The sequence below is a fragment of the Dryas octopetala genome, chromosome 3 (assembly GCF_963921425.1).
Source record: "Dryas octopetala chromosome 3, drDryOcto1.1, whole genome shotgun sequence".
NCBI lineage: Eukaryota > Viridiplantae > Streptophyta > Magnoliopsida > Rosales > Rosaceae > Dryas > Dryas octopetala.
In genome coordinates, this window is record NC_141368.1 from 24292684 (window position 1) to 24305711 (window position 13028).

Here is a 13028-nt window from a genome sequence, read left to right on the forward strand (position 1 = left end):
ACTTCAAAATGAGTATAAGATTGTTGATTTTGATGAAAATTTGATGAGTCAAAAGTTGAGGTGAAGTTAAGTTAAGATAAAAACTAGAAAACATTTATGTATTTACAAGTTTTTAAACTTAAGATATGAACTTGAAAAACATGATAAAGTTGAGGTACTATAATGAAATTAAGCCTTTTAGTGGTGGGATCCACGTGTGTCACGTCATCAGATAATGGCCTTCTTGACGGTCAGACTAACGAAGGTATCTAACTGATACAGTTTTGTAGTTGAGATACTTTAATGCAACTTTTTGAACTTGAGGTATCAAGTTGAAAAGTGGTGTATAGTTGAGATATATAATTATAATTTACCCTTTAAAATATCTATGTTTGCAACTTTTTTTATAATGATACAGAAAGCCACGTTATAACACGGAAGCGCTAATCCTATGATGCCGAGCGTTTAGCACCCTGTCAACCATTGTCAAACATTAATAATTAGAAAAATGCTTGGGTACTCAAAAATGAGTACCAAAGCGTTTACGATTTTAGCACTCAACAATAATCTTTGTAGAAATAGCACTTTTTGGACAAGAAAAGTCTCAAATGCCCCTTCCTCTCTCCCCCAATCACCACAATGCCATTTCTTCTCAAATTTTCTCAGTATTGCAAATCCACCACCATCCTCAGCCCAACAACAACAACAAACCCTTTACCCACCATCCTCTCTCAATTTTTTTTCAGTATTGCAGATTTGTGGGTGGGCTAAAATTAATCAAATTTTCTTAGTATTGCCTACCATCATCGTCATACTATCTTTCAACAAACAACTTAATCCCAACTTTTTTTTGTCACCCACAAATTGCCCACCCAGCTAATGCAGATCATTTTTAGCCCCAACTTTTTTATTAATCCTGACTTTTTTATTAATTACAACTTTTTTATTAATCATAGCTAGTGTTCTCAGTATTGCAGATTTGTGGTGGGTTTGAGAGGATAAAGATCGGGATGCAGAGGAACAAGCTAGGTATTTTGCTGCAAGACATGAAAGAGAGAAAGAGGGAAAGAGAGAGAAAGAAAGAGATTGGAGAGAGAGAGAGAGAGGAGGAGGAAGAGGAAGTGGTCGCCGACAGAGTTTTTCTTGAAACGTTATTGGTCTAAAATTTTGTTGATTAATTCGGGTGACCCATTAAAAATTTGATGTTTGGATGAACAACACGAATGCCCCTGTGATGTCAAATACCAAGCTTGCAGATCCCTTCTTTGACCATGGTATGGAGAGAGAGAGAGGAGGAGGAAGAAGAAGTGGTCAGTGGCACAGTGGTGGGTGGTTTGGACACTGTGACTATGGGTAGGTGGGAGGAAGAAGACATGGGCTTGGTGGGAGTTTTGGTTTATCAATTTGAGTTGATTGTAAAAGATAATTTTTTATTAAAGAAAATTAAATGAAAATGGGTGGGGTTTGAATTGAAATTTGATTTGATTGCAAGGGGCATTTGAGACTTTTCATGTCCAAAAAGTGTTACTTTTGCAAAGATTATTGTTGGATGCTAAAATCGTAAAAGTTTCACGAAAAAGTGCTACTGACGTTTATTTCCCAATAATCATTGTACTTGTTGAATTGGGGTAGAAGCGACTCCATAAGTCACTACATAAGTTTTTTTTTTTGCAAATTACACACAAGTACTTCAGGTTAACACCATTTTTCAAGTTGGTACCCCATTCAAAAAAGTTGCATAGGCGTGCATCAACTATCATTTTTTGACACCGATATACCTCCATCAAGTTTTCGATTTGGAAAGTCGTTAACCGCCTACGTGGCACACTGACATGGCTTTAAAAATAGTCATATAGACTAAAAAAAATAATAAACAAATCAATAAACATTTAAAATATGAAATAACTGAAAAAATAAAAATAAAACAAAAAAAGAAACAATCAATCAAAAAAAAAAAAAGAAGCATAAATTAACTCAAGACCCACTTTTTAGAAGATTATTAACTAGAAAGTGAACTTCTAGTTTAAAGTCTTTATTTTCTTTAACTAGAGAGTGGACTTCTAGTATAAGCACAAATTTTCATTTTCTTTAAAGTCTTTATTTTATAGTTTAACTAGAGGACTTTTAGTCCAAAACAGAGAAACACTTACGATTATCTTGTTAGACCGGGTCCTTATATATATTAATCTTTAGAGTTCATTTTCTCTCCAACAGTCTCTCTATTTGTTACTCTATTGTTGTAAGGAATGTCCATGAGTCTGTAAGTCCTTGATTTCCAACCGCCATTATAACCAGAGGTGCTGCGTGCGGTATTCCATACTTGTTGTACCGTACCTTACACAGTATTCAGAACGACAATTTTAGAGACACTCTCGGAAAGTCATAGCGCTCTAGATAATTGGTATTAGAGTATTGTTTAACATTATAATTTTATATTTATATAGTAAAGTATCTTGAGGACATAAGTCATAAATACAATTCAAAGAAAACTCAATCTTAGTTACATGTCATATTATACTATTACTGAAGTTAAGAGAAGATTATCAACTATTAAAAGAAGTATTACATATAATAAAAGACTGATAAAATACTACGAACAACAATTATTATTACATACTCTTAGTAATCAAACTAGAACTAATTTTTAAAATATTATAGATATAAAATACAGGGATTAATGCCATTTTGCTCCCCCGACTATAACACTTGTATCAGTTTGCTCCCCAGACTTCTAATTTGGAAAATTAAGGACTCTGACTTTTTCAATTTTGCCAATTGAGGTTTTTTTGTCACTTTACACATTTTTTATCCAAATCTTTGAGGGCAAAATGGTCCCTTCCAATTAGATCTTATCATTTTTTTCTCATGCATAATTTTTCCTCTTTTATTTGTTGCTAAATTTTGCTTGATAAATTGACGGAATATCCTAAATTGGCTAAATTGACAAAGTCAAGGTCCTTATTTTTCTAAATTAATAGTCTGGGGAGCAAACTGATACAAGTGTCATAGTCTGGGGAGCAAAATGGCATTAATCCCTAAAATACAAAAACTTTAAGAGAATTATAAAGAATCAAAGAGCGGTTACAAGATACCTTAGCAATTAGAAGAGAACAAGGAAGGTTATGATAGATTACTTTAATCTAGAATTAAGTGAACATTGAAAGAAGAAATTAACTTTAGATCAAAATACTTTGCTTTGTAAATTTCCTAGCACTCAATATAAACATATTTTACATAATAAAGATCAACATATAGAAAATAGTATTATATACTTATTAATTAATTTGTCACAAAATATTGAGTTAGAACAACTTAAGCAAAATCAGTTAATAGAAATATTAAACCAAAATCTAGAAAGAAACTAAACAAATATTTTAAGAAAAAATCTAGGCTATATTACTAAACAAGTATAAGATATTAATAAAAATATACAAAAATTTCCTGTTATAATAGATCAACTTTAAAAAAAAGGACAACAAATCTAGTTAGTACAAAAGAATTTAGCAGAACAAGTAGATATATTACATAGTAAAATAAATCTAGCACATCATCAAAATTACCAGAAGAATTAATTAGTTAGGAAATTAGAAGGACTTTCATTGCAAACTAAGAGCATAAACCCTAGAAGGCAAAAAATCAACCCCTTTGATGATTCTAAATGGAGCTTTTCAGAAAAAAAGATAAAGAAATAGTTAGATCATAAGATCTTTACCATAGTGAAATACAAAGATGCAGCAGAATTTCTTAGGAATGGTTTTAAACACACAAAAAACATAGAAGTAATTTGTATCAAGTAGGAGCTTTCCAAAATAAATCCAGCATAGTTAGTAGTATTAGCTAGTAAGAAATAAGTTGTATAGATAAAAAAGTAATTCTTAATCTTTTAAGTCCTGAAGCAATTAAAAGAAATTAAAATCAAGGATATAGATTAGTACATATAGGAACAATTCTTATAGGATTAACAGGATTAACTAGAGCACAAGTAGGAATAAAAGCATTAGTTTATATTTATGATGATAGATGCGATAACCATCAACAAGCAGCCATAGCAACAATAGAAGTGGATCTTAGTACGTACAAACTTAGCAATTATAGGATGTATACCTAATTACACAATGACTGTACAAGATTTTAGCAAACATATAAAAATTAGCATTAGAACAAAAAACTATAATTAATATGAATGCAGAAGGAGTATAAAAATTTAAATTTTCAACATGAGATATGTAGGAAAAGTAGTAAATAATTTTAACTAGAGGAAATTACGATTTGGTGCACCTATTTTATACTTAGTTCAATTTTGGTCCACAATAATTTTTAAGTTCTATTTTGGTGCATTAATTATTCCACTTATTCAATAAAGATTCAGATTTGTTTTCTCAAATTTGTCCCGCTTTACCCTATCAAATCTCAAACATATACTTGATTTAAAACTATGCATCTCCTCTTTACAACCATATAAAGATCATTCAAATCAGAGTTCTAAAACTCAAGATAATTGGCTCCAAAGTAGGGTACCCAAAACTACCAATTTTTCCTAGAAAATTTTCAAATTTTTCGAACTTCATCAAACTTCAATTCTCTTTTATTTTAATATTCCAAATTGGTTCATATGACTAAAAAATGATGAAATATAACTTATAGTTCAATTATAATTGAAGAAATACAACCAAAAGGATTTAAAATTATAACTTAAAAAAATCATGGACCAAAATTGAACTTAAAAAAGATCGTGAACGAAAATTGAACTAGGTATAAAATAAGTGGCCAAATTTATAATTTTCTCTTTTAACTTTAAGTTTAATATAGAATTCCCAAACATAGTAAATACATTTAACAACAAGCATGTTAATATGATGCAAGACCAATAGATTATACCTTTTTAGAAGGAACATAATGGACATTACCTAATTTCAAGCAAGCAGAGGATAGAAATCCAGATAAAGCACAAATATTTGAAAATTATTCAGGAGATTTATGTGTTAGGTTTTCTAATTATAAGCAAATAGAAGAAAATGATGATTTAAAAAGTGATGTAGATCAAATACACATGGCAATAGATGATTTAGACAAACAATTATTAGAAGATCATTATGATGAAATTTTAGATGCACTAATTGTAGATATAGATACTTTAACTTGTGATGAATATTTAGATAAATATGGCACATTTGAGTTAGGATTATATGATAATACAGAAAATGAACTTAAGCAATTTATTTTAGATTTTGGATTAGAAAAACTTTTAGGACAAAGTGAATATAGCAATATGATAAAACAATGCAATCCAATAGAAGGAACATAATCATCAACCATAGATCAGGAAATGAGAGATATGGAAACAACCTTAGATCCAGCAAATGACAGATAAACAAAAACTTAAGAGAGCAGAAGAACCATACAAAGAGAAAAATGAAAACAGATTTCAGAATTATGTAGAATTAGATACAAAACCTAAAAGAAATAGAATGACTTATCCATGATTATAACAGTTAGCGTGAAAGTCAACTATTGGCATTAATATGATATATATGATTGTAATTAGTATAATTGTAGTTAGAGAGATTTGTGGGATTTGTGGTTGGTAGGATAGCTGACTTTGTAAAGCTAGCTTCCTTCTTTTGTATTTAGCATACTACTATTTATTCCTCTATATTGGAGATGAATACACATTAGAAAATTCTCTCAAACATCATTTGACATGGTATCAGAGCCGCCTCTAAATTTCTCTCTATAGCCATAGGAATCAAATTGAGAGTTTCAAAACTCGGTTGGTTGCAAAAGGATATACGCAATCTTATGGTGTGGACTATCAAGAAACATTTGCACCAGTTGCTAAGCTTAATATTGTGAGCGTACTTCTGTACTTAGCAGCTAATCATAAATTGGCTACTTCTCCAGTATGATGTAAAAAATGTTTTTTTACATAGAGACCTCACTGAAGAAGTACATATGGATCCTCTTTTGGTACGTATACCAGAATACTCAAAGACAAAAATGTTGTGTAAATTGAAAAAAGTTTTGTATGGCCTGAAGCAGTCTCTGAAGGCTTGGTTTGGAAGGCTCACCAAGTCTATGAGGAATTTTGGTTACAAACAAAGTAATTCATATCATATTTTATTTTTGAAGCGCATAAGAGGTAAAATCACAACTTTGATTATCTATGTTAATGATATGGTAGTGACAGGAGATGATCAAGAGGAAATTTCTAGTTTACAACAATATTTGGCCTCTGAATTTGAGATGAAGCAGCTCAGAGACCTTAAATATTTTCTTATGATTGAGGTGGCTAAATCTAAGCATGGTATTTTTTTATCCCAACAAAATTATATTCTTGACTTGTTATCTGAGACATGAATGCTTAGATGTAAGTTAGTTGTTACTCCTATTAAGCAGAACCACAAGCTATTTGAGTGTTTGAGTGCATCTCTTATTGAGAAAGAGAGAAACCAGAGGCTTGTGGGGAAACTGATACCATACCGGATTTTGCATGTGCAGTGAGTGTGGTAATTAAGTCAATTCATGCATGACCTATGAAAACCTCACATGGATGCTGTAGAGCACATATTGAGATATTTGAAGTCAATCTGCTCCAAGCATAGGGTTATTGTTCTCTAACCATGGCCACCTAAAGGTTGAAGGCTATACTGATGCGGATTGGGCAGGCTCAGCAGATGACATAAGGTTTATCCCAGGATACTTCACTTTTGTAGGTAGAAATCTTGTGACTTGGAGAAGTAAAAAGCAACATGTAGTAGCAAGGTCAGGTGGACAAGGGTTGACTACCATATGTACTCACCAAGGCAGTAGCTAGCAGAGTGTTTCTAATTGATTCACTTGTCAAGTTGGGCATGTGTGATATATACGCGCGCACCAACTTAAGCGCGGGGGGGGGGGGGAGAAGTGTTTGCGCCATAGTCAACTATTGGCATTAATATGATAGATATGATTGTAATTAGTATAATTGTAGTTAGAGAGATTTGTGGGTTTATGGTTGTAGGATAGCTGACTTTGTAAAGCTTCCTTATTTTGTATTTAGCATACTACTATTTATACCTCCATATTGGAGATGAATACATATCAGAAAATTCTCTCAAACGTCATTTGACAGGAACATGTAAACTTAATTAGTAGGAAATATGTTAAACTTAGATAATTTAGATCCCCAAGATTGGGAAAAAGCAATAGAAAGATGGGAAAAATGATGTGTACATGCAGCAAGCCAGCAATAACATTATTTTGGCACTACACATAACATGCTAGATTATTTTGAGCATACATTAGAAGGAATGATTTTTTATTATTTTCAAACAATGAAAGTACAAGATCCTAATATATATGCATTTTCAAGCAAAACATGTACAAGATTTTAATATAGAAACATTGGATCACAAAGTTAATAAAACATTGGTTTTTAGATAGAAATATGACAAATAGCACACTACAAGAAATGTGAGCAAAGCCCACCCTCATTGATTGTACAGAAAAGGGAGGCAATTGGGAACTTTAGTCCCTATTGCCCAATTGCCACCCAGTTTTGTTAGAATCGAGGCACTTTAGTCCCTATTGCCTAATTGTCACTCATTCCTGTGCAACCAATAAGGGTGAGCTTTGCTCACATTTCTTGTAGTGAACATGAATTGTGAATTAGAATTTAGTAAAGAAAGTAGAATGCAAACAATAGCAATGATAAATACATGAAATACGTACAAAGAGCATTATTAAAGCCTAGTACCACAACAATATAGACATAAATTAGCAAAACCAATCAGAGTTACACAATTTAATACTGAAGCAATAGAACTAACACATTGTAATAATATACCCATTAGGATTGAAGGACAACAATTCTCTTTACCTTTAACACTGGTATCTCGATCCAGTAGGAGTCCATCTATTTATTTTAGGACTAAATTTTCTTAAAAGTTTACCGGGAGGATTTTTGCATACACCCTTAGGTAAAACATTTTTTAAGAAGGGAATAACGTACAATCACAAACCTAAAAAAAAATCCACCAATTAGTCATACTAGCATTAGCCCAGAAGAAATAGATAGAAAAAAAAAAAAACTAATAGCACTTTAGAAATAGAATCATATGATGAACAAATCTTTGAGCATGAATACCCTATATTAGGAACATTAGCACTATTAGAAGTATTACAATTCGATAAACCAAAGTATCTACAAGAGCTTATTAGATTAGCATAGCAAACTTAGATAATAGGAGAAGATCCACATAAACATTGGAATAAAAATAACATTTTAGAAAAATTAGATATAATTAACCCATATGTTAATTACTATAAAAAAACAATAAAAAAACAGATGTAGCATATAATCTTTTACAGAAAGAAGAGTTTAGCGTACGAATAAAATAACTTTTAGCATATCCAGATCGACATAGAACTTCAGCATTCATTGTTAGAAAACACTCTGAGCAGAAAAGAGGAAAACAAGAATTGTATTTAATTTTAGAAGATTAAATGATAATACTTTTGCATTTAATTTAAACCTAAAGCAAAGATTTGTTAGCTCACCAATTTCAGCAATAAGTTATTATAAAACAAGACTCTAATAAGTAAGCCCAGTTTAAGTAATAGTAATGTAAATCAACAGGTTTTTAAGGCTACTTAGACAATTAGTAAGGAAACTCACGAGCAAGTATTAGAAAAGGCTAATAAGCTAGTTCCTTATAAAACACCAACAAAAATTATTGGTGAAGATTAATCTTCATCACTTGGAGTAAAAATAAGGCAACTCCCTCTCCACCTTCAGCAGCAAATATTTAAAGAGTTCTCAGAAGTAGCTACAACTTTTGCAGTTAGAACTACAGAAAGCGCAATACCAATCAATTACTAATCCTAAACCACGCATAGACATAGTCACGTAGATAATACCACCATGTTTTTGTGCAAGACCAAATTTTTGTGACTGCAGCAGTTCATATAACAGTATAGCACTAGCACGCATCAACATGCAGGACAATGAACCTTGGCATTTCAATTATGAGCATAAAGGGAAGCAAGAAGTAGTTAAAGTACTCCTAAGCTACTGATTGATTGTGGTTATCTTAGTCAATTATATGTTTCTAATAGTGACCATCTTCATCAATTCTCTTCCAATTTCCAGTATTTAGTAGAAGTACATCTAGAAAAATGGCATGATCTCTGCATAGATTTTCTAAGCATTCCTCTAGAATGGTTTCATGATAGAGTCCATAATCAAGCTTATCACTTAGCAGTTTTTAGCAAGAGCAGGCATTCAATTACTTCTATAGCATGATATAGGTGGACACCAACAATTGAGCATATCCAAAGATTTCGAGAAGGAAAAATTATGCAATTTGACCAATTTGATGACACACGTCCTAAACTAACACTAATAGGATCGAGAAGAGGATAGCATAAGCATTTACAGTAGAGAAAAGGTTCTCAATAGCCCTTTCGGGCCCATACTTCACATGGGCACAGAATCACGGGAAGCTTTTGAGAAACTTACTGCACAGTTAGAACATCAGATACAAGCAGAAGAATACAACGATCATTTTTGGAATAATCTCACTGACGAAGTGCTCCACAATATCGAAAACATGATCCTAGTCATATCTAGAAAGAATTTTATGTCTTCTCATAATTCAGCAATAATGGAGCACTCTCAATTATGGAACAATCTTCAGCAAAAGCAAGGCCATGCAGTAATAACAAGATCATCATCCAACTACTTTAGCAACATCACCTTTATTTCTTAAAAAAGCAAGTCAGCCTACGACAAAATTTTTTACTATTTGAAAAGACAAAGCAACTAAACTAGCTGGACCACCACAAATAAAGTTTTGCCCTTATTGGTCTTTCCACGAGACAACTGACCTTATTGTAAGTCAAAATCAAGTCAAATACCTGACCTTATTGTAAATAAAAATCAAGTCAAAAATCAAGACTGTTAAACTATTTTGACCCTCTAGCCCAAAAAATAACTTTTATGACCTTTTGCATTTAAAATGTCAAAAATACCCTCCATATAAAACTTTTTTTTTTTTACTGTAGTTTTTTTTTTTCTTTCTCTTCCCCAGCCAACCACTGCCTCTCCCCTCGCTCCCTAGCTCCCTTCCTCCCCAGCCAACCATTGTCCCTCCCTCCCTCCCTCCCTCCCTCCCTCCCTCCCTCCCTCCCTCCCTTCCTTCCTTCCTTCCTTCCTTCCTTCCTTCCTCCCCAACCAACCACTGCCCCATCGTCATTGCACCACTCGTTGTCCCAGCCGTCGATGCCCCCATCCTCCGCCGCTGCAGTAAACCCAACAGATGCAGCAAACCCAGTGGATCCAACAAACCCAGTAGATGCAGCAGTAAACCCAGCAATGCAACAGCAGTAAACCCGCAAAATCCAATAAAAAAAAACTCACGTCGTCTAGCAAAACTCACAAAAAACCCAGCAATACCATCTAAATGGGTTTTTAAATGGGTTTTTCTTTAAATGAGTTTTTCTCTCTAAAAAAAAAAATCCAAATTTGGCTGAATTTTTTGTCGCCACATGGCTATAGCACATTTGACCATGTGGCGACCACAAATTCGACCATGTGGCGACCATAAATTCGACCATGTGGCGACCATAAATTTAACCAGATCTGGTTATAGCACATTCCACCAGATCTGGATAGAGCACATTTCACCAGATCTGGGTTTTCAAATTTTTTTTGTTTTTTTTGTTTTTTTCATATTTGGGTTGGGAGAGAAGATGATGGGTCGATGGCTTATCTTTGTCTCTTCCAACTCCCCCACCGACATCTTATCTTTGTCTCTTTTTCTCTGTCTCTATGTCTCTTTCTCTGTCTCTCTGTCTCTCTGTCTCCCCTTCCCTCTCAACTCATTTAAAGAAAAACCTAAATCTGGGTTTTCGAACTTTGTTTTGTTTTTTCAGATTTGATTTTAGAGAGAAGGGGAGAGAGATAGAGAGAGGAGATGATGAGTGTTGGCTGGTGATGGAGGTCGCTCTCCATGGTTGCTGCAACTTGCAGGAAGAAGGAAGAAGATGGAGGAAACTGTTGCTACAGTAACTCGAAGATGGAGGAAACAACTGCTACAGTGTATTTGTATAAGGGTATTTTGGTCTAAAAACAAAAAAGAAAAAGGGTCATAAAAATTATTTTTTGGGCTGGGGGGTCAAATAGTTTAAGAGATATTAAAATGGTATATTGAATAAAATTACTCATTGTTAAACTGCCCATATTGAATTGACAGACCGAAGATGCATGTTACGACTTGAATGCTTGCCATGCCAATGTGGTCTTTATCTTCTTCTTTTTTTTTTTTTTTTATAAGAATCTTTCTTTGGTTTAGACTTCACGTGGCTAAGTTTGCTGATGTAGTCCTATGCCATTATGGTCATTTAGAAAATGAAATGATCTGATTCTTAAAGTGCTACTGTTTGAAGCCCTTGGCATTAATTCTCCATTTTCCTATATATCTATAGTACGTCATCCTTTGTTGGCTAATGGTAAGTTAAGCCATGGTCCCAACAACCTCTGACCCAGTCAACTGTTGGATTTTAAAATATTGAATATTGATGATGAGGGCCTTAATTAATTTTTGTTTTTGGGAATATTATAAGAGTCTATTACTTATAAGGTACTAACAAAGTAAAATATTAACCAAAAACACCCAATCCATTTCTTTTAACATGCAGACACTTTCCACCAGCCCAAAACATAACATGTGGACACCTTCTTTTCTTGGCCAAATCGATCCCTTTCTTCAACTTTACCAAATCGACAATTGTTCATCTTCACTCTCAAACATCCTTCTACAACTGCTACAGTAACAACGAAAAAAAGAGGTTTAATCTCTACAATTTCATCTAGTAACTGCAACTCCAATAAACTGCAGTTTCAGTTCATTTGCAACGTTCCAGAAATTGCAATTTCAAAAACTGAGCTTAAAAAAAAAAAAAATCCAGAACCTTCTACTGATAAGAAATCAAAGTAGGAGTCTACCACGAGCTGTGATCATGCCCATTCGAGGAGAAGTCGGAGTGGTCGGAGCAGATCCAGAAGGCTTCGATTGAGCTCGGAGCAGATCCATTGTTTCTTGGTCAGTGTTGAGATTTTCAAGGCCGTTGACAGCAGCGCTGCTCGTGGTGGTGGTGTTCGTCCCGGAGGTGCTTGCTCTGCAAAGAAGAAGAACAAGAAGATGATGAAGAGGAAAGAGAAGAGAGACATAGCGGGGGGAAAGAGAGATGATGAAAGTGAAGAGAGAAGAAAGAGAAAGACAAAAAATAAAATAAAATGACAATTGACCAGATTTCAAGATAAGCCAGCTAGCTGCAACTTACCTTGTTGTTAAATAAAATTAATTGGTGCATTGGAGAATAAAAACAATAAGTAAAATGTAGCTTAAGGTAATTAATTCATATTATAAACCCTTAGTCTTGTCAAAGAAAGTTTTTTAAAAAAATGTATTTAGCTTTTCCAAACAATTTCTTAACTTTTAAAAAATGTATTTAGTAAGGACAAAATAGGATTTTCCTTTAAAAAATTGATGGAATAAGGGCAATCCATTTAAGTGTTACTTAGTCTTTATATACGAAAAATTATTAGATACTTGTATTCGATACCCCGCTACGTGGTTGTCCCTTCTAAACCTCTGGATGTACGTATCTCTAAGAATCATGAATCTAAAAATTGGAACATCTATATATATGGCTAAATAAAATAAAAAAATTGCCCTTCTTCCGTTACGTTTTTAAATGATTAATGTTTCATTTTGTCCAATTAAACATCCGAATCACAGATTGAAGATTCAATTGTGAAGTTTTAAAGTTCACAGAACTAAAATTCAAAATTGGTCAAAGATTAAAGAGAGTATTTAACCTTTTGATTAATTTTCTGCAGCCCTTCAAATATAAAATTGATTGGTTGAGAGACCAAATTGGACTTGGCTGCTAACACTAATTTTTCCACTCCACGCATGATGTATAGTTGGAAAGCAATCAAGTTGGACTTGGGTGCTAACAGCCTAACACTATTATTGGCCAGTCATATTCATAGCAGGTTCCAT